We start from the raw sequence: 23,850 nt of genomic DNA, 5'->3' as shown, positions 1-23,850 counted from the left end.
CTAGTTTCATTGATTAGTTCCATTTTTCTTTTGGTTTCTATTTCATTGATTTCTGCTTATCTTTATGATTTCTCTTCTCCTGCTGGGTTTAGGCTTTCTTTGCTGTTCTTTCTCCAGCTCCTTTATGTGCAGGGTTAGATGGTGTACTTGAGACCTTTCTTGTTTCTTGAAAAAGGCTTGTATGGCTATATACTTTCCTCTCAGGACTGCCTTTGCTGTGTCCCACAGATTGTGAACAGTTGTGTTTTCATCATCATTTGTTTCCATGAATTTTTTTCAATTCTTCTTTAATTTCCTGGTTGATCCATTCATTCTTGAGTAGGATGCTCTTTAGCCTTCATGTATTTGAGTTCTTTCCAACTTTTGTCTTGTGATTGAGTTCTAGCTTCAGAGCATTGTGGACTGAAAATATGCAGGGGATGATCCCAATCTTTTGGTACTGGGTGAGACCTGATTTGTGACCCAGGATATGATCTATTCTGGAGAATGTTCCATGTGCACTAGAGAAGAATATATATTCTGTTGCTTTGGGATGGAATGTTCTGAATATATCTGTGATGTCCATCTGGTCCAGTGTATCATTTAAAGCCTTTATTTCCTTGTTGATCTTTTGCTTGGATGATCTGTCCATTTCAGTCAAGGGGGTGTTAAAGTCCCCTACTATTATTGTATTATTGTTGATGTGTTTCTTTGATTTTGTTATTAATTGGTTTATATAGTTGGCTGCTCCCATGTTAGGGGCATATATATTTAAAATTGTTACGTCTTCTTGTTGGACAGACCCTTTAAGTATGGTATTGTGTCCTTCCTCATCTCTTATTATAGTCATTGGCTTAAAATCTAATGTGTATGATATAAGGATTGCCACCCCAGCTTTCTTTTGAAGTCCATTAGTATGCTTAATTATTTTCCACCCCCTTGCTTTCAATCTGGAGGTATCTTTGGGTCTAAAATGAGTTTCTTTTAGATAGCCTATTGATGGGTTTTGTTTTTTATCCATTCTGATATCTTGTATCTTTTAATTAATTATGACATTTAGCCTATTTACATTCAGAGTAACTGTTGAAAGATACGAATTTATTGCCATTGTATTACCTGTAAGGTTACTGGTTCTGTATACTGTCTCTGTTCCTTTCTGGTCCACTACTTTTAGGCTGTCTTTGCTTAGAGAACACCTTTCAATATTTCCTATAGGGGCTGGTTTGGTGTTTGTAAATTCTTTTAATTTTTGTTTGTCCTGGAATCTTTTTATCTCTCCTATTTTCAATGATAGCCTAGCTGGATATACTATTCTCGGCTGCATATTTTTCTCATTTAGTGCTCTGAATATATCATGCCAGTTCTTTCTGGCCTGCCAGATCTCTGTGCATAAGTCTGCTGCCAATAAAATATTTCTACCATTGTGTGTTAAAGACTTTTTGTCTCGAGCTGCTTTGGATTTTCTCTTTGTCGCTAAGACTAGTAAGTTTTACTATTAGATGATGGGGTGTGGACCTATTTTTATTGATTTTGAGGGGGGTCTCTGTGCTTCCTGGATTTTGATGCTTGTTCCCTTTGTCATATTAGGGAAATTCTCTACTATAATTCGCTCCAGTATACCTTCTGCCCTCTCTCTCTTTCTTCTTCTTTTGGAATCCCAATTATTCTAATATTGTTTCATCTTATGGTATCACTTATCTCTTGAATTTTCCCCTCGTGGTCCAGTACTTGGTTGTCTCTCTTTTGCTCAGCTTCTTTATTCCCTGTCATCTGGTCTTCTATATCACTAATTCTCTCTTCTGCTTCATTTATCCTAGCAGTAAGAGCCTCCATTCTTGATTGCACCTTATTAATACCTTTTTTGATTTCAGCTTGGTTAGACTTTAGTTCTTTTATTTCTCCAGAAAGGGATTTTATTTTTCCAGACAGGGTTTCTCTAATATCTTCCATGCCTTTTTCGAGACCTGCTAGCACTTTGATAATTATCATTCTGAACTCTGGATCTGACATACTACCAATGTCTGTATTGTTTAGGTCCCTAGCCATCGGTACTGCCTCTTGTTCTTTTTTTTTTTTTTTTTTTGTGGTGGTGAGTTTTTCTGCCTTGTCATTTTATCCAGATAAGAATATATGAATGAGAGAATAAAATAGTAAAAGGGTGGCAAGGGCCCCAGAAAAATGTATGCTAACCAAATCAGAAGAGACCCCAAACTGGAGGGAGAAGAATGGAGGTAAAAAGAAATTTAAAAGATTTCTGGTGATTAGAACAGAGCCATCCACTTGATTTTGGGTGTATTTTGGTTTCTGAGAAGAAACTACCTCCCAAAATTGTAAAGAAAGGAAAATAAATAAATAAATATATATATATATATATATATGTAATAAACACTATGAAGGGATGGAATATGACTGTAAAGATGAAATTTTAAAAAGTTCTAAGAAAGGAATTGATAAGTTGGTTGACTAAAGAAAGTAGGAAAAAAAAAAAAAAAAAGGAGAGAATGTGCTCAGGCTGGAGACTAGAACAAAGCCCTGTGCTAGATTTAGGGTATTTTTTTTTCCATTTTATTTATTTTTTTCAGCGTAACAGTATTCATTGTTTTTGCACAACACCCAGTGCTCCATGCAAAACGTGCCCTCCCTATTACCCACCACCTGTTCCCCCAACCTCCCACCCCTGACCCTTCAAAACCCTCAGCTTGTTTTTCAGAGTCCATAGTCTCTTATGGTTCGCCTCCCCTCCCCAATGTCCATAGCCCCCTCCCCCCTCCCAATCCCACCTCCCCCCAGCAACCCCCAGCTTGTTTTGTGAGATTAAGAGTCATTTATGGTTTGTCTGCCTCCCAATCCCATCTTGTTTCATTTATTCTTCTCCTATCCCCCTAACCCCCCATGTTGCTTCTCCATGTCCTCATATCAGGGAGATCATATGATAGTTGTCTTTCTCCGATTGACTTATTTCACTAAGCATGATACGCTCTAGTTCCATCCACGTCGTTGCAAATGGCAAGATTTCATTTCTTTTGATGGCTGCATAGTATTCCATTGTGTATATATACCACCTCTTCTTTATCCATTCATCTGTTGATGGACATCTAGGTTCTTTCCATAGTTTGGCTATTGTAGACATTGCTGCTATAAACATTCGGGTACACGTGCCCCTTCGGATCACTATGTTTGTATCTTTAGGGTAAATACCCAGTAGTGCAATTGCTGGGTCTTAGGGTAGTTCTATTTTCAACATTTTGAGGAACCTCCATGCTGTTTTCCAGAGTGGTTGCACCAGCTTGCATTCCCACCAACAGTGGAGGAGGGTTCCCCTTTCTCCGCATCCTCGCCAGCATCTGTCATTTCCTGACTTGTTAATTTTAGCCATTCTGACTGGTGTGAGGTGATATCTCATTGTGGTTTTGATTTGTATTTCCCTGATGCCGAGTGACGTGGAGCACTTTTTCATGTGTCTGTTGGCCATCTGGATGTCTTCTTTGCAGTTTAGGGTATATTTTGATCTATTAGAAGAAATTGTATCCCAAATTTTCTAGGAAAAAAAAAAACTCCTATAGGTATACAAAAAATAATAAATACAATGAAGGATAAAATATGACTATAATAATGAAGATTTTAAAAGATTTTTTTAGAAAGGTATTGTTAAGATAAACTAGTTAAAAAATGTTAATAGATGAAAGAGGAAAAGTTAAAAAAATAGAATAAGAAAAATAAATTAAAAAAAATTAATTTAACTTTGAAAGACTAAAGGATTGTGGGAAGAAAGCCATGAATTCCATGCATTGCTTTCCCCTACCTCTGGAGTTCCACTGTTCTCCCTGATCGGTGAGCTTGGTCCTGATCAGTTCTTGCTGATCTTCTTGGGGAGGGGCCTGTTGTAGTGATTCTCAAATGTCTTTGCCTGAGGCAGAATTGCCCCGCCTTTGACAGGGGCCAGGCTAAGAAATCTGCTCGGATTTGCTCTTGGGAGTTTTTTTCCCTGAACACTTTCCATAGAGCTCTGGAGGATGGGAATGAAAATAGTGGCCTCCCAATCTCCAGCTCGGAGGAGCCGAGAGCTTGGAGCCCGACTCCTCAATGTGTCCTCAGAGAAAAGGGGTGAATCACTCCCATCTCCCTGGTCTCCGACCATGCTCTGGGCTCACCTGGCCTGTGACCGAGCATTTCTGTCTCTGGCAGGTGTCCAAACCCAGCAGATACTGCCTGCTGCTTCTCCAGAAGAGGAAGGTGAATCTCCCTGGTGAATCACCAATTTTGGGATCTCTGCTCAAAGAACAGTGGCCCGACTGTGCTGTGGATCATGGTTTAAGGTAATCCTGAGCTGAGAGCTCACACCTCACCTCTGTCTCTGTAGTCGGCTTCCCCGCTCCAATACCTGTAGCTCTGCCACACTCAGACACCTCTGATCTTTTAGTGACCCCGCGGGCCCTGAGACCATACTGTCCCCGCAAGGGGTCCAGCCCTGCTTAGCCTCTTGAGCGATGTCCCTCAGTGGAGCAGATTTCTAAAAGTTCCGATTTTGTGCTCCACTGCTCCACCGCTTGCCGAGAGCCGGCCCCTCCCCCTCTTGGTCTATCTTCTGTCCATTGGGATTCACTTCTCTGCATGTCCTACCTTTCAGAAAGTGGTCGATTTTCTGTTTCTAGAATTGCTGCTCCTCTTCTTTTTGATCTCGTGTTGAGTTTGTAGGTGTTCAGAATGGTTTGATTACTATTTAACTGAATTCCTGTGACCTGATGTCATTTCAGTCTGCTACTCCTCTGCCATCTTGCCTCTAAACTAAAAAGGTTTTATTTATTTAATTGAAAGAGTGAGCGAGTGAGAGAGAGCACTGGGTGGGGATGGGGGATTGTGAGGGTGTGGAGACAGAAGGAAAAGGAGAAGCAGGCTCCCCACTAAGCCAAGAATCTTATCCAAGCCTGGAACCCAGGACCCTGGGATCATGATATGAGCTGAAAGCAGACACTACTGACTGAGCCAACCAGGTGTCCCCAAAACCCAATTTTTAAAAATTAAAACACACATGCTTAAATTTTTCAAGTGCTACACTTTTATTCTGGTAGAAACTACTTATTGGTCCCAGATATTTCTTGGATTTTTTAAATGATGAAGAAATTTTCAGTCCAGTTGATATGATAATTTTCAGAAATTTCTTTCTAAAGGCATCTAGTTTTATTGTGCCTATTTTGGGAAATTTCCAGATTCTACAGACGTGTTTGAAACTTTGTCCAAGTTTATTACAATGGAACATTATTTTATTCTGTAACTACCATTTGATTTAGGGAATGGTGTGTATATTTTGATGCAACTAATTTCTTGAAGCTCTTATCAAGCGATAAGTTTGGATCATCAGGAGAAAATGATCATTTTAACTTAGCCATTTTTGATAGTTCATCATTTAGGAAACTACCCAAGAGATTTTCTCCTCCTATAAATATATGCTTAATTTTTTTCTTCATTGTGAGTACTGGTAAGATGTTCAGAGTTATTAAATATGGTTATTCAAAGAAACCCATAGAATATTGATTACTGCTCTACTCACCGAGATAAAGCAGTACAAGTGCTTCTAACCTTTTATAACATAATACATTCCTGAAATTCATAATTATTTAGGACAAAAAGGACTGAGCATATGAATAAGGAAGCTAAAAGTACTTATAGATATTTATTAGATAGAACTGAATAAGCTGATCTTTGCAAATGCAAAGCAGAAATTACCTGTGCCATTAAACAGACTAGCTGTTTTTTAAAAGATTATATATTTATTTATTTGTCATAGAGAGAAAGAGCACAAGCAGGGGAAGCAGCAGGCAGGGCAGGCAGAGCAGGCAGAGCAGGCAGAGCAGGCAAGGGAGAAGCAGGATCCCAGCTGAGCTAGGAGCTGGATGTGGGACTCTATCCTAGGACCGTGGGATCATGATCTGAGTCAAGGGCAGTTGCTTAACTGACTGAGTCACCCAGGCATCCCAGACCAGCTAGTCATTATAGTGTGCTCCACAGGGGTTCAATTCTCCATTCTACTTGTTACATATAGATTACTAGATTATTGGTTTCTCCCTATCTGCTTCAGAGAAAGTATCAATTTATTTTTCTTTTCTCTCCTTCTTTTTTTCTTTCTTTCTTCTCCCCCCCCCCCCTTTTTTTTTTTTTGGTATGGTGGCATAGGTAGGGGAGAGCATTAATACAGTCCCCCACTACCTCAAATTATGTAAAGTTTCTCCACATTTGGGGAACTCACAGGGATCAGCACATCCAGAGTGCAATGGATAAGATTTGCCCTGAGAAAATCACTCCCCTGCCAGCTAAGTATCCGCCCCCCCTTTTTTTTCAGATAAAATAATCCCAGCTGAGTCAACAGAAAGACTATAGATCTAATAAGAGATTTCATAAGAATGCTAGATATAGATCTATTTTACAAAAATCAGTAATTTTCCTCTGCATCAGCAATAGCTAACTAAAAATGTAACATTCTATGATGCTGTTCCTAATAACAATCAAAATTCTAAACTATGAATTTAACTGAATAAACAATGTATATGATCTCTATGGAGAAGAAGTTTTAAATTTGTTAAGGGCATAAAGGTCTTAAATAAATGGAGTGTTATACCATGGTCATGGAATGGATGACAACAGGGTAAAATGTCAGTTTTCCAAAACTAATCTGTAAATTTAATTCAATCCCAATGAAAATTCTAGTAGGACTTTTTGTAGTAGGTCTTTAAAAAAATGAATTCAACACACTTCTGCCATGTATAAGAAGACTAAATATATTATGAAAATTTAAAGTGATTTTGAAAAAGGATCAGAAGTGGTTCACTGCAGGTATCAGACAACTGATATGTGCAGATAGAGAAAGGATTGATAAAACGTTTAACAGATGGTATCAGGAACGTCTCATAGAGAAAAGTAATACTGGATTCTTAGCTTATAGCAGTGTTTCTCAACCCTTTTTTCATTGTTGTCTACTTAAGAAACTTAAAAAAAAACTTTTTAAGACATTTCCCCCTAATTTTCTACATTTTCCAGTGAAATTTTAATACCACAATTATTTTATATATCTATATTTGTTTATATCCCCTGAGAGGGTGAAATTTAGTTGGATTAAAGTTCTAAATGGGCAATGTAAATTTGAAATATTAATGATAAAGGAAAAAAAGAGATACACAGATTATTTTTCTGACTTTGGGGTGTGGAAGAACTTCTTAAACCAACTCCCCAAAGCACAAACTCTAAGATAAAAAAAGAAATGGATGGAAAATACATTAGAATTAAAGACTTTGTTTGCTTCGTTGAAAGATATAATAGAGTTCATATACAGATCACAGATTAGAAAAGGATATTTGAAATAATTAAGGTCAATAAGAGATAAATATCTACAATGAGGAAGACATCTTGCTAATTATAAGAAAATGGTAAACCCAGGATGCCTGGGTGGCTCAGTCAATTAAGCGTCTGCCTTCATTCAGCTCACGTCATGATCCCAGGGTCCTGAGATCAAGTCCTACATCAGGCTTCTTGCTCAGCCAGGAGGAGCCTGCTCCTCCCTCTGCCTGTCATTCCCGCTGCTTAGAATGTCATGCTATCTCTCTAGTCAAATAAATAAATAAAATCTTTAAAAAAGAGAGAGAGAAAGAAAAGAAAACGGTAAATCCAAGAGAAAAATGGGTGAAGGATATGCACATGGCATTTGCATAAGGGGAGACACTAAGGAACACCTGGGTGGCTCAGTCACTTAAGTGTCTGCCTTGGGCTCAGTCATGATCTCAGGATCCTAGGATTGAGTCCCACATCGGGCTCCTTGCTTAGTGGGAAGCCTGTTTCTCCCTCCACCTGCTGTTCCCCCTGCTTGTGCCCTTCCTTTCTCTCTGACAAATAAATAAACGAAATCTTAAAAAAAAAAAATAAAAGGAAAACACTAATAACGAACATATGAAATGATACTCATTTCAACTTCAAAAATAATCAGAAAATAGAGGTTTAGATCATTGAAGGAGAAGTCATGGAACCAAAAGGCCACTGTAGTGAAGGATCATTAATACACTGATTTCTTCAGAAATCTTCAGAAAATGAGAGGTTTGTAAATGATTGCAACAAGAATGGGTTATCTGATATTATAAGCTTCATAGAGGGGTATTTTAGAAAGAAAGAGAAAATTGCATAGAAGGAGGTTTGGAAGACAATCTCCAAGGATCTCTTGAATTTTGCATATCTTGTGAGCAGACTGCCTTTGTTCTGGACTATCTTTTCAAGGATGTTCTTTTTTTTTTTTTTAAGATTTTATTTATTTATTTGAGACAGAGAAAGAATGCACAGAAGCAGGGGGGAGGGCAGAGGGAGAGGCAGGCTCCCTACTGAGCAGGATCCTGATGCAGGACTCCTTCCCAGGACCTTGAGATCATGACCTGAGCTGAAGGCAGACACTTAAGACAGCCACCCAGGCATCCCTCAAGGATGTTCTTATTGTGAACAGTTTTGGAAGATTGATAACAAAAGACAGGATTGTTTACTGTCCATTATAATGAAAATAATGTCTCTCTATATGGCAAAGATCAGGAAGGCTTCTTATCCATTTTAAAAGATTTCTGTTGCCGAAGCTCAGGGCTCCTCTCCTGTAAAATCTTAGTCCCTTACAATTCTTGACAGGAACATTCTTAGATACCTCCAAGCCCAATGGAAAAAGTTATGTAGGCCAGAGAAAAAACTTCACAGGTATGTGGGATTAGCTCTGTTGTTCTATTTATAGGTAGACTGTGGTGAGGTAAAGAGTGGGAATCTTTTCAAATGCATAGGACTCTGGGAACTTGTCTTCATTCCTGGAGCACAGAGTGCTGTCTTCCTTTGGGCATATTCAGGACATACTCACTATTGACAACGAAACTGTAAAGGTCGGGAGAATGGGGGTCTTATCTAAATCATGTGGAACTCTGGGTTCTAGTTAGTTCTTTCACATAATTACTTTACATAATTTGGAATTTACAAATTACAAATATGCAAAATAATGCTATATATTTTACAAGGTATAGACATATATAAGGACGTATATTGTTTATACTTTAGGGTAGGTTCTTATTCTGGCAAGGGGAACAAGGGTGGGAATCAACAATTAAAGAGGAAAATGAAACAAAATGAAATAAGAGAAGGCCCTTGCCCAGACTGATGATAGCACTATGCCATGATTAAGTAAGTTCTTGCTACCTTGGGTTCAAAACCAAAACCAGCAAAGTATAGATTTGATCACTTTCCACCAAGCAACTTGGAATGGTCCCAAACATGAGAACCCTGATTCCCATTTCAATTTGAATTGTTTCATTCTTTTTTTTTTTAAATTTTCAGCTCTGTTAACTTTTTATGATGTCACCTCAAATGCTCTAGGCCTTTGATTTACTGCTTTCTCTAAAGGAGTTTCTATCAAACATGTCCCTCAGTTTCATGAATGTTTATTACCTCAGGATAAGATCCTCCTGGTCCTTCAGGAACCAACCACTCTGCCCCACCCTACATAGCTGGCACTGTGGCCAGGCTGTAGAGGACCTACAAGTGGAACCACCAGTACATGGAAAGTATCTTGGATAAGCAGGGGGTCTCAGAATTGGTTGGGGCTATAAAATCTCTTAGGGATACTGTGAGCAAGTTTTTCTGGAACAAGGCAATGGTGGCGTGGGTGATGGGAAATAATTGAAGGGTGAGTGATAAAAGGTTAAGGAGTGAAAGAGGAGCATAAAGTAATGAGAAAGGAGTGAAAGAGGTGACTATGACAAAAACTAAAGTTTGTTTCTCATTATAGTTGGTCAGAGTTCAGCATGTGATCTATGAGTTTCAGAGTAAGCATGTTGAAAGTAAGAAAGCAGCCATACTTGAGTGGCCTGAGGGCAATAAAAGGACAGGAACTAGAATATTTGACTTCCACCTCTTTGGAGTTGGACCAATGAATATTTATGTGGTAGACAAATAGCCTGTGGAAATGTTAAAAGGAGAGGTTTTTCTCTCACTTCACAATTATAAGATTTAAATCTTAAAATTTGATAGTTTATAAAAGAGATCCTGACAATTTCATATCTCATCTACTGACTTAATGTGGGCATTAAAAAAAAAAAAATATATATATATATATATATATATATTTGAGAGAGAGAGCACAAGTGGGAGGGGAGGGGTCAGAGGGAGAGGGAGAGAATCTCAAGCAGACTCTGTTGAGCATGGAGCACTACGCAGGGCTCAATCTCACCACCCTGAGATCACAACCTGAGCTGAGATGAAGAGTCAGACACTTAACAAAGTGTGCCACCCAGGCGCCCTGGTGTGATTATTTAGATATTAAACTTCTTGTTTTGTGCCAAGAGCATTTGTAAGGTATGACAAATAAGAACACTAGCTGGTTCTATGGAATAAATATTTTAATGTGTACCACACACCAAAGTGGTTATTCAGTGATCTGAATGAGATAGAAGAGTATTTTTCCCTCATATAATACATAGTTTAGGAATGAGCAGTCCAGGACTGTTATGATAACTGTGTTGTCAGGTCCCAGAATCCTCTTAGCAGTTTTTTTCTACCATGTCTAGAGGAGGGTCTTTGTCTTTAAGGGTGGAAATAGTTCATCACTATATCCCTCATCCAAATAGTAAAATGCAGAATGTGGAGGTAAGAAAGTATTCTCCTTCTCTTTCCTGACACAAGCTGGGAGGGAGAGTCCACACTTTACTCACAACGCAGTGCCAAAACTTCATTGCAAGACCTCATCTAGCTACAATAGAATCTGGGAAATGTATTTACTGTATTGTTTGATGCCCACCTAAGATTTTTGTTACTCTTAAAAGAACAGGAAGTATTATTTGGTGATAACTACCAGTCTTAGCCATACTCTAGGACATTCACAGAAAATCTTGATGAGTTTTTTGGGGGGCAGAGCTTACTCTGACAATGATGAAGGCTATGAAGAGTTCAGTTCAAATAATTAAAATGTCTGATACAATCCCTGTCCCTGTAAGTTCCATGAAGAGCCTATAGCTTCACCAAGAAAGACAGGAATATAAACCAATGATTTCAATATAAAATACACAAAATACAATAGAAGACAAACATGAGAACTGATCCAGATATAAGCTCTTAGAAGATGCTCTCACTGAACACCAAAGATGAACCAAGTTTCTCAAAAGAATAAACATACAGAGAGCTACAGAAATTAAATGTTAAAACAATTTTTCAACAGTACTCCATAACTAATAACTGTAGATTAATTCTTTCAGCAGAGTGCTAAAATTATCGGTTGTTCTCAGCGGCAATGTTCTCAGTGACATCTTCAGTGGGTCAGCAGCACCCCAGAAGCAAGCAGCACATTCCAGTTTTTAACTCCTGGTGCCAAAGCACGTCAGGAGTTAGGCCTGAACAACATGGATCTCCATCTGTCTTTTGAAAGAAAGACATTAAGAGTCTGTTCACTTGGTTATTCCCTGCAAAGTAAAACCACACTTAGGAAAAGAATCATCTGGCCCCCTGGTTTCACTGGCTCTTGCTCCCACCTGCTATTACAAGATCTCAGTGTTCTGTAAGGGATCCTCTCAAACCAAGTATTTATGAAGGTCCCCCATGTGTCTCTCCAAACAATGCTGGTCAGTTAAATTACAGAAACAGCCATTTTATTTCCTCCTCTCACCTCAGGGCATGTTAAGCTCCTTCTCTAGAGGGAGCCCATCTGTGAGACCCTGCCCTCACTTCCACTGGCTATGCCTGCTGGGCAATACAGATTCCTCACACTTGATGCTTCTATAGAGTGAAGCCCTGTAGGTGCCAACAGTGTGTGGAAATTGGCTCTCCTTTTAAAGATGGCCAATACAGTCCTGCTGTCTCATCAAATTTTTGTGAACAAATAGTTTTTACTTAGAGTGTTTTCTCTACTAGCCATTCCCACATCCTAGGTGGAATGTGAGTCTTTGGAGCCTGAACCGATGGACAAGACTGGATTGAGGACACTATGTAGTATTTGGAATAGCTCCTCCCTTCCTACAGCTGTGATGTCTATTCCTTTTCTCTGGGAATGATTCTCTCCAGAGGGCTCTTCCTCTTGCAAATTCTTGAAGCCCCATTCTTGTTGCTCACTAGAAGAGCCCTGAAATGTCTAAATTCCAATTTGAGTTCAAAGTGGGACACCACCCAGCAGCAAGTTAAGGAAGGAGGAGGCACAGATTAAATTACACTCCCTATTTCCTGACATTGACTGTGAGCCACAACTCCTCCCCCAAGCTAGCTGTAAATAGCAAATTTCATTGGAAACCCTTAAGCCCATCTCTTTGCTGTTTGGGCAAAGAACAGTCATCTAGAGCTGTGCAATAAAGATTTAAATACTCAGTGCAATAAAGATTTAAGAAATAGCTCCCGATGTGTTTTCCCTTGGCCAAATGTCATTTTGCAGAAGAGAAGGATATGAGGTGTGGGCTATGCCTGTTGGGCAGGAAGAGGAAATTGAGAGCCTCTCCTGTATTAGGTGAGAGAAAAAAAAGGAAGTAAAGTTTACAGCATTGGATGAGAGAGTCCAAGCACAATAAGAGAAAACAAACAATTCACTTAGGTGAGCCACCTAAAGCCAGGAGGCAAGAAACCTGTGGGATTTCAAAAACTCTTCTTTTTCATGCGAATGGACCCTTTGGATAAGTGGTGCTGACCTAGGCAGCTCTCCACAGATTACCTATTGCCTTTTTTCTTCTCTCTCTCTCTTTTTTTTTTAGTAATCTCTACATCCAACATGAGGCTTGAACACATGACCCTGAGATCAAGAGTCACATGCTCTACCTACTGAGCCGCCAGGCGCCTTACATGTTTAATTCTGGCCAAAGCTGTTGTTATCTGGCCCTTAACAATAGCTTGCCCTTTTATGCCTAATGTTAATCTGAGTGACGCAAAGCTAGAGTAAATCCACATTGGTTTAACAACATGGATTCATGACTTTTGCCAGCATCATAATTCATGCTGGCAAATAAATATTGCTTCACTTCTTAGGTGATTTTAGAAGTGAGTTATTCAGAAAGCATCAGCTAACTCCCAGGGGTAGCCCCTTAACTTTGGGCTGAATGGCAACAGATGCCAGCATGAGTTGCAAACAGTGACTATGCATTCAGCTGTGAGCTTTTAGAGCCCAGCTTCTGTGACATTTAACCACTCACTCTTCTGCCACACATTTTTTTCCAAGTAGATACTGCATGGTTCATTTAGTTGGTCAGGACAACAAGGACCCTTAGCTGGAAAGGAAATAATGATTTAATAGTTTGTCTTATTCCTAGTGAGGGAGAAAAACATTGTTTTCGTGAATTCAGCATTTGGAGCTGAACACATAATTCCCATCATGACAACAAAGAACAATAAAAGCAATTCTACCTGTTCAGAGGCCTTGCTCTCCCCACCCCTTAACCCCCCTGAGGATTATCATGAGGATTATCCTGAGGATTATAAAAGACTGTACTGGATGCTTTATAAGATGGGGGAATCTGAATCCTTTAAGGAGAAGAGATAATGGTCTCTGAATTTCATCAACAATCTATATTCCTCAAATAGAATTAGAATTGCCTCTTATATAGAAAAATGTTTATCAAATGGAAATTTTATTATCTGAGTATTGAATTCAGTGATACCAGCGGCATTTGTAGACAAAGGTCTTGCCTAGGTTTGATTTCTATCCTTTTACTAACTTAAGTGCATTGAATAACACCTTTGAAATACTGTTCAGGTTTTTTGGTGGGGGAGGGGTAGTCTTTTTTTTTTTTTTTAAGCCAGTTGAACATTTCTTTTGTAGCATCAGTTCTTTTATATACACTTTCCCTTTATACCCATTGTAAGCCAAGACTTACTAAGGATCCGTCATCAGAGGGAGCATAGCTTGTGCAGACATGTGGGGGGGAGCGTCATAAAGAAGGCTCTTCCCTTGGGCTCTTTTCTTTCCTGGTGTTGACACTGCTCCCTCCAACATTTTTTTCATCATGGTTGGAGAAGCAGTGATTTTTGTCACATTAAAACTGGACTGGTTTTCACCAATTTGGGAGAAAGTGCTGGAGAGAAACAAGTTCAGTGCCTGCTGATGCCTTCTGCTTTCTTCCTTCCCTTCCCTGCAGGCAAGCAAACTCATCATCAGTCCTTGTCTAGCACTGGTTTAGTGACTAGATAACTGGTATGATTCACTCTGATTCAGGTTTTGCTTTGTTTTGATAACATAATTTTCCTAAGTATTTTGAACTATTTTGAATTGCTGGGGGAAGGGAGAATGAGTCCTCAAAAAGATTAATACTGAGTGTACATGGTGTGGATAAAGTTATATCTGGATTAACAAATCATTTGAATGTGTGTTCAACTAATAACACATTTCTGGCATTTCTTTAACTGCAGTCATATTTGTGAAATCCCCTTCTTTTATGCCTCTCCTTATTTTTGTTGGCTCACCTAAGCAAACTAGAGATTTCCTCTTATTAAGTCTTATTATGTCCGTGTCCAGGGTTTTTCAAAATTCTCTCCAAGGAGCTTGAAATCCCGCCATTTGCACCATCCCTAGGCCTTGTTTCCCTACTTTCTTTTCTTTCTCCTCCTTCTCCATTTTTTTTCTGCTTCCTTTTCCCCTTTGGTTCGTCCCTCTCCCCGGCACTCTACTCTAAAGAGTGTAGAGTACCACTAATTCCACTGCTTAGTATCTTTGCTCTCCTCCTATCTGCACTACTGACTTACATGAATTCTTCTAGGTTAGTGGGACTTCTTGGCCATCTTGAGCAAGTGGGGCTGCACTTACTTCAACAGGGAGACCTGTGATTTGAGTAGGAAATAATGGGAATCCAAACTGTATTCCCCAGATTCAGTATTCTTATCAGAAAACAAGGCTTCCATCTCTGTAGTTTGCTTGGGCAAAGTACAATTTTCAAAAATTTAAAACCATGCCTCTCATACATAGTATGGGCCTGTGTCAGGGATTTGTTCAATCATTAGTGAAGGAAGCAATAAAATGGGAAAGCTGATTCAAAGACCACTTAAGTAAATGGGTATTTAAAGACATTGAAAAAAAGAATATTAGAATAAGATTGTTGGGTTAGCTATAAAACTGGTTAATATCCTATGAGGCAGTAAAACCATAAGTTTGGGATAATTCTTTCACTAGACAGAAATCGTTTACATCTGTCCCAGAGGAAAAAAAATCTAAGTTAAGACGTGACTTCACAAAATCTGGGTTTTTAAAATAAGTGCTAGATGGTGGGTCAAGGATTGACATTTAAGTAATCCTTGCATAGCTTTGTTAAAATGTTTCATATTGAAAGAACATGCTCCTTTTAACTTATTTCTAAGTTTTGGATTTTTTTTCTTTTTTTCTTTTTTTTGTTTTAAAGATTTTATTTATTTTTTGGCAGAGACAGAGATCACAAGTAGGCAGAGAGGCAGGCAGAGAGGGAAGGAAGCAGGCTCCCTGCTGAGCAGAGAGCCCAATGCGGGGCTCCATCCCAGGAGCCTGGATTTTTTTTCTTAATACCTCTTTCCTTTATTTTAAAGTAGCCCAGGTGCAGGGATTAAACACCCTGGGCTATGCCACTCAGCTCCATATGGTAACTATTTCTCAACATATCTGCTCTAAGTCTGTGATAACCTATTTCATGAAGTGGTCCATTAAGCCAAGGTATTGTTGAAGTGTGGTGGGGAATGCAAGAATGGCACAGAAGTGATCCCTTTGTCCTATCAATATTTTACCCTTAAAAGTTTGTTGCAAAGGAGCCACTTTTGAAGATTATGCTCCAGCAGAACTCATTACCACTGTATTTGATCTGGTAGTTAGGTGAGAGAAGTGTATAGCTATTTATTCAATAAAAGAACATGAGCACATTTCAAGTGTCTACATACTATAGTGGCTAGAGAAACAGATCATTTCTAGTTGTAGTAATTCAGAGAGGCTTTTGCTGATTAAGAAGGAAGAAAGGAAGGAAAGAAAGGGAAAGAAAAAAGGAAGGAAGAAAGGAAAGGGAAAGAGAAAGAAATTCAAAATAATTTCTAGAAACTACTAGTTCATATTTAGAATCTTTACCATATTTGAAATGCTGTCTCATTTTTTTCTTTTTAAATATTTTATTTATTCATTTGTCAGAGAGAGTGACAGAGAGCACACACAAGCAGGGGGAGCAGCAGGCAGAGGGAGAAGCAGGCTCCTTGGTGAGCAGGGAGCCTGCTACAGGACATGATTCCAGGACCCTGGGATCATGATGTGAGCTGAAGGCAAATGCTTAACCAACTGAGCCATCCAGGCATCCCTAATTTCTCATTGAGAAATAAAACAAAGCTAATGTAGGTTGCTCTCAGTGACAGCTTCTTATGCAGCCCAAGCCAACTGCAGGATACAAGATCACGAGCCCAGCCTGTGATGGCCCTTTTAAAAACCAAAGCCTCTGAAGGTGATAGATGAAAAGAAAGTCTTATTTTTATGGGATCTGCAAAATCCAGATGGTACAAAATTTTGTGGGCCACACCTAGCAAGGTGCTGGACTTGGAGCTGAAGTTCAACCATTATTGATTTCCTTGAACTAAACGTGCCTACGGGCACTTAGTTGTGACTTCTGGAGAGCTAAAGCTATCTATCCCTTTGGTAGTGGGAGAGGCTACACACAGATGAAGCACACTGTGTCTCCCTGCTGTCTGCAGTGAACTTTACCATTGGTGATTGGGGGTGGAGGAAGGAGACAAGGCGAAATGGTGTTGGAAATTAAGAGCCAAAATGTATGCATGATAGAGGTGAAGTCTGGTCCCAGAACTGGAAGTTCCTGTGGGGAGCAGTTATTTGGTATTACAGTGTTTCCCTAAAAAGCCCTTATCAAGTCTGTGCTAGAAGAGTGTTCCTCTCTGTGAAGCTCTGTAGGACACCAGGAGTTGGGATTGCCCTGGTCACAAATAAGACAGTAAGGCAAAGAGAGTTGTTCTAATACTCTGGTTTTCACAGCACAACATAGAGGTTAAGAATATGATCTTTGGAGCCATACAGTCCAAGAGTTTAAATTCTAGTTCCTTTGTTAAGGATTGGAGCCAGAATATCTAGATTAAAATCCTGGTTTAGCTACTTATTAACCCTTTGACCTTACTTAGGCCTTAACTTCTCTATGTCTCTGTATGTGTCCATCATAAAATGGGGGATAATCAGTGACTATCTCATTGGCTTGTTTGTGAAAATTAGATGAGACAATATGTGTTGGGCATGAAGTAAGTAGTTGATAAACATTTGGTCTTTCCTTTCTACCAGCTTAGCTTAAACACACTGTGTAGGATGCAGAAACCATGTACAGCTAGCCGAAGCAAAACCAAAAAAGTTGGTAGGGTTTATTGTAGGAATTTAGGGATGACTTATGAAAACCTAGGGACAAGAATGAGATGGACCTCTGATGAAGAAATAGGAACTGAGATGCCATTATAATATTTTTATCCAATGCCTTAAACCTATAAGATTTTGCCCTTCACTCCCCAGTTTTTAATTAGTAATTGACTTACAAGTGTAGTATGATCTAATAACATTTTTTTCCATTTGGATCACCAAATGTCTGAGAACTACTCATTGAATATCTTGTCCTTTTCCCACTGACCTACAATATCACCCATGTAATATGTCAGGAACATTACATATGTGGTTGTCCTTCTAGGTTCTTCATTTTATTCATTTGTTGTCTATTCCTATATCAGTATCATATTGTCTTAATTAATGGTTTTATAATAATCTGATCTCTGATACAGCAAAACTTCCCCAGTTTGTTGTTCTTTTTTCAGGAGTGTCTTAGCAATTCTTGGGTCTTTTTTCTTTGGGATAGTTTAAAAATATAGGTGTAGATTCTTTAAACACTTACCATTGAAAGGTGGGATCTATGTTTCTTCCCCTTGTCACATAGCGCCATTTCTGTTTATTCTCTTGGTTGAAGCAGCCACAAGCCAACCCATATAATGTATGATCCTGGACTAGAAAAATACATTAGCGACACAATTAGTAAAAACTGAATAAAGCCTGTGAATTAGTTTATAGTATTATACCAGTGTGAATTTCCTGGTTTTAGTCATTGTAGTATGATTATGATTTGGGAAGAACCTTAGAACACCATAACTCTGATCACTTCCCTTCTGAATTTAAGGATATTTTGTCCATTATTTTACCCTTTAAAAAAGCCTCTACAAATTAGATAATATTTATTTTTCACAGACAATATTTAAATATTTCTAGATGTTTACCAGTTTCTTTGCTTGCCATTTGTCTTGCATCTCAGACACTCCTTCTGGGATCATTTGCTTCTTTCTAAAGAACAACCTTTAAACATTTCTATAGTGAAAGTCATTAAATCATTTGTAATATCTGATTATTATTCTCATTTGTATAATGAGGCAAATACAGGAAGTAACTTGATGTGGTAAAAAGACCCCTGGACTGAGCATATATTAGTATAAAGCCTAGTTTAGCTTTGCTACTATGATTAAACTTTGTGGGCCTCAACTTCCTTGCACTTACGGTGGTTGATTGCTTCAGCTATCCTCAGCTATAAAATGATACAGTCAGATAAACTTAAAATGAAATATTGGCCCTTCTGTTTTATCACTTACATGCACCTTCTCTCAAAGTATAGTTGCAGGAGAAGATTCACATATGATAACTTGGAATCTTTCTATAATTATAAAAATATGAGATATTGACTTGATTTCCCATTATTAGACATTTTCCCCATACAGATCTACTGTCCATATAAAAACACTTGTCAAATATAAGAAAGGACAAGCACTACAATACATGTCTTTTCTTAAAAATGACAAAAAAACAAAACATGCATTCTCCTAAAAAGAAAATGCAGCCAGTTTACCTCTCTATAAGTAGAAATAAGGAATTAAGAGTAATAAGATCCCCCTGAAATACTATCGTAGATACAATTAAATATGAAAGAACTCAGAAAAGTCACATCTTTGAGTCAGGGAAGCTTTGTGGCAAGCTCATTATAATTTTCCATCTCATGTTTCTTAGAGAGCTGGCAATGAGCATTTCCAGATGGATTTCTTTTTCCCTTTGCATATTTATGACTATTTCTGTCCACAATGAATTTTATGCGTATTTTTCTTATTAAAAATATTCCCTATACTTTAGCCAGCTTCTCTAACCAGGCTTCAGACAGAACTTGGTTGTGGAAATGGTTCATCTCCAGTGGCCTTACTGCCCCTTTTTACTTCAATCTTTGTCTCATTTTCCTTTCCTCAACCAATTAAAGCTAATTTCCTAGAAACTGAATAGAATGTTGGTTGCCAGGGGCTCTAGGGAAAGAGAGATGAGGTGATAAAGGTCAAAGGTACAAATTTGTAGAATATAATATAGAGCATGGTGATTATAGTTATTAGGGTATTGTAAACTTGGAAGTTGCTGAGAGTACATCTTAAGCATTTTTACCACATACACAAAATTAAATACTTTATGTGAGGTGATTATCTAGATCTTGGTAACCATTCTACAAGTGTCTATGTATATCCAATCATCACATTCTTCAAATATATACAATTATATTTGTCAATTATTTCTCAATAAAGTTTTAAAAAAACTAGACAAAAGGATATAATCACAGCCATTTGACAATTTGGTGTGAATTTGAATTGATAGGTTACATTCCCTGAGAGTATTTCTATTTCGCTTATCTGTAGCTTTATTATTCATTGCAGAAATACAAGTTTTATCTTTTTGATAATGATATTTTCTGATCTCTCAAATTTCAGCCATCAGAAAAGTCTATATGGTCAGACATTTAAAGTTTTTTCCTGTTTCTTGTGGGGTGGGAGGAGGTGGGTGGTGGTCTCAACATACTATCAAATGGCACAGACCTGTCCCTCCTGTGCTTAACATGTGAGCAAAAGTTGAACCTCCTCAATACCCTGGGGAAATTTCAACTTTTTCTTTTGTCCTCCTGTGTATTTGGTGAGAACATTTCTATAGAGAATAAGTCAGTAGGATTTTAGAATTTGAGAACTTAAATTCATCAACTTTTTCTCCTGTCTCATGCTATTCTTAGGTATAAATCACCTATTAATACAATATCTCAACAGGGTAGGGATAAGCATCTCCTGGAGGACTCTTATCCAAACAAACCTCCTCAGTACACAGACCAGGAAAGGAGAGCTAGTTGGACAAAATCCAGACTAGTGGAAAACCTTATACAACTGGGGGATCTTCTTTAAGAACAAGAGTGCACAAGTACGAATGAAACAAGGTATACAAGCAAATAGCTACTTTTAATGAGAAAAAAACACAATATATTATAAATTTTTAAAAGTTGATAAATACCACAAATACTACAAAATCCAAAAAATGTCAAAATATTCTTATTAACCATCTGCTTGACATACCTGTTATTCTTTCCTAACTTTTTTGACTACATACTTCTTAATCACCTCTCCAAATGATAATGTCATAATGTTTTCTTTTTTAAAAAAAGATTTTATTTATTTGTGAGAGAGAGAGAGGGTGAGCAGGGGAGGAGCAGAGGAAGAGGGGCAAGCAGACTCCACGCTGAGTGCAAAGGCCGACACGGGGTTTAATCCCAGGACTCCCAGATTGTGACTTGAGCAGAAAACAAGAGTTAGAAGCTCAACCGACTGAACCATCTTTCAATTGGAGAGAATCAAAAGGTAATTTGATCTTTTCTCCAACATGGCTGACTAAAGTTTGGTTTTGTTATAGTTTAGAAAAGTTTTTTTTTTCCCGTTTCATAATCCTTATTAGAAGGTTTTGTACAATTTTAGGATTGTCCAATTTGAAAAAAAAAAAAAAACCTCTTTCATGTATAAACTGCAAGCTTCTCAGGGCATTTAAGGTTTTTGGGTTTTGTTTTTGCTTTTTTTTAAAGATTTTATTTATTTGACAGAGAGAGAGCACAAGCAGGGGGAGCAGGAAAAGGAGATGCAGGCTCCCTACTGAGCAGGGAGTCCCTTGCATGGCTGATCCCAGGACCCAGGGATCATGACCTGAGCCCAAGGCAGATGCTTAACCTACTGAGCCACCCAGGTGCCCCAGGCATTTAAGTTTTCTTGAGTAATGACTCATTTTATACTCTTTAAATTGATGAGAGCTGGGATGCCTGGGTTGCTCAGTTAGTTAAGCATCAGCTTTCTGGCTCAGGTCATGATCCCCCCACCACCGCTTGGGATCTTTGCTCTGTGGGTAGTTTGTGTTTTCCTCTGCTTCTCCCTTTCTCTCCACTCCTCCCCCTGCTCTCTCACTGTCTCTCTCAAATCTTAAAAACAAACAAACAAAAAAAGCAAACCCACAGGACAACTTAAAAAAAATAGACAGCCATTAACTACTTTATCATCAACGTTCTCATTGTAGTTGTGTAAAATGAGTTTTGTGTTATTTTCATAGATATCAACATTTCATGTTTTATCAGTCTGGGTCCAACCAGGAGAGAAAAAACACACGGTAATTTGATAGGAAAGGCTTAATAAAAAAACATAAAAATAATATGGAATATATAAATAGCAAATAATAGAGGCAGCTACTACCTTCAGGGCTTAGATAGAGAGCATGCCAAGCGCCCTCACCCTCAGTCAAGGCTGAGGTGCATTGTCCAACTGTGACTCACTCAACAGCAGAGAAGTTGCTGTGGTGTCCCCTAGTGGAACTAGCTGAATATCCGCCTACCGAGTGTTGGGAAGCGGCTTGCGAGGGGGCGCCTCAGGCTGCCGGGCACAGCAGGAGTTGGGTGCTGGAGAAGCTTCAAGCTGGAGAAGCTTCAAGCAACATCCCAAGATGTTGGAGAAACCATGCACTGCAGGAGTCTGGGGCTGGAGAAGCTGTGAGGAGTCTTGTGTGCGGCAGGAACCGGCCAAAGCACGCCAGAATTCAGAAGCAAAACTCTTTTTTCCTCCTGCATTGTGTCTTCAGCACCCTCTAGTGACAGTACCCTCTAGCCTCAGTGCAAGCTAGGAAAGAAAACCCATTTTAGGGCCTACATCCATTTTTCAAGAGCAGAAAAAAAGGGTGATTTGAAATTGACAGGCAGTAATAACTACAGACATATCAAATGAATGAAAAATGTCAGCCTTTCTCCATGTGATCACCTTCTCTTAACAGAGTATCAAACAATCCAAGAGTCTTATTTTTTTCTTCTTTTTCATTAACAAGTTACTGTCTTTGTTAGGCTCAAAAACCTCTTGTTACTGTTTGCCGCTTGATGTCAGAATAATTTCCATTGGTTTCGTTGCTCTTCTTTACCCCTTTTGTTTCATATCCCATTAAATTTGTATGACTTTCTATCAGCTCTTTAATCAATTTAAAGCTGACAAAAGAAGATAACTTTGTATATTTTCATATCAGAAGTCTATCATTTCTGGGTAGTTTTGCTGAAACATTCAAAAATGACTTTCCAAATTGTAGTTAAAGTGGTCCATTTCCAACTCAGCTTTCCTTAGCTGGAGTCTCGAGATGCCTATTGCCATTCCAATGACATCTGACATTTGAGAAAGCCTAAAAAATGGGAGTTCTGAGAGGAAAAAATAGTGGTTAAATATCTTATTTTTCCCATTTTTAGGAAAGCATATAATCACATTAAAAGCATGCGATCATGTAAAATCATATAGCCATATAGCAGCAGTCCCTGACCACTAGTTCATTCTTTTTTCCATCTTATTAAACTCTCTGGTCTACTCTTATACTTAAAAAAAAAACAAACACAAAAAAAACAAAAAACAGACCCTATATACCATTACAAGCCCATGGTGGGACCAGGCAAAAAAGTGATCTCAGATGGCCACATACATAGGTGTCTAGGCCTGCTCACCACTGCTGTTTTACTCATGGCTTTCTAGATGCTTTGGATCCACTTCATATAATATCCTGGCTCCTGTTCTTTTACTACCCTAGGGTTTGAAAATTTTTCAGAATTTAGAAGCAAGCAGGTATTGTAAATGAGAGCAGCAGCTCTGTTAGGAAAGGGGGAATTATGAAGAAGAGGAAAGATGTTTCCCATTGAAAGGATTACTATTGTCATGCAGAAATATCCACCCAGCATAATTATATCTTCTGATTTTTCAAGACAAAGTAAATTTAGATTTAATGTGAAATCTCCCAAATATTAAAAATTGGCAGTTAATGTTAAAATATTTAAAACACCGTAGATCAAACAGTTTTCTTCTGAAGTAAATCTGATATGTGAAAGACCACTCAACCAAAAGTGGCCATCTTCTACCCTTCCAGTCCCACCTTCTTTTTTTTTTTTTTAAGATTTTATTTATTTATTTGACAGCGAGAGAGAGAGAGATCACAAGTAGGCAGAGAAGCAGGCAGAGAGAGAGAGAGAGGGAAGAAGGCCCCCTGCCGAGCAGAGAGCCCGATACGGGACTCGATCCCAGGACCCCGAGATCATGACCTGAGCCGAAGGCAGCGGCTTAACCCACTGAGCCACCCAGGCGCCCCCAGTCCCACCTTCTAATCACATCATCTTGTTTTATTTTAATAATAGCACTTATTATTACCTGATATTTATTAATTATTTGACACACACATAGCCCATGCAAAGAAAGCTCTGTAAACCATATATAAATTGTTCACAGCTGTACCCCAACACCAAGAAGAGCCCCGACCTCAAATATATTCAGTACATCTGTTGAATGAATGAATGAATGATGTATGATTTAATGCTTTTGAACTGCCCATCTTCGTTTCTTTTTCAATATGAGTATAAATATATTCCCTCTTGTCCTAGGAACACAGGCAGCACTTTCCCCTTCTGTTCAAGCCCCAAACTGACAAGAGAGGAAAGGCAAAATTAATTATCTTCATCTCCATTTCAAAAAGGCACAGAGTTTTTAATATAAAGCATTATAGATCAAGATTTTAAAATTTACATTTCAATTGAA

General features: G+C 38.5%; 2 pseudogenes; one reads left to right on the top strand and one right to left on the bottom strand.

Annotated features, from left to right (window-relative positions):
* LOC123946326 overlaps window positions 1–23,850 on the top strand; it is a 112,193-nt pseudogene that overhangs the window by 27,685 nt on the left and 60,658 nt on the right.
* LOC123947677 lies at window positions 6,152–6,295 on the bottom strand (annotated as a pseudogene).

Source organism: Meles meles, chromosome 7 (genome assembly GCF_922984935.1).
Source record: "Meles meles chromosome 7, mMelMel3.1 paternal haplotype, whole genome shotgun sequence".
NCBI classification, from domain to species: Eukaryota; Metazoa; Chordata; class Mammalia; order Carnivora; family Mustelidae; genus Meles; species Meles meles.
Note: the sequence above shows the minus strand (reverse complement) of the source record. Positions and strands in the feature narration are given on the sequence as shown.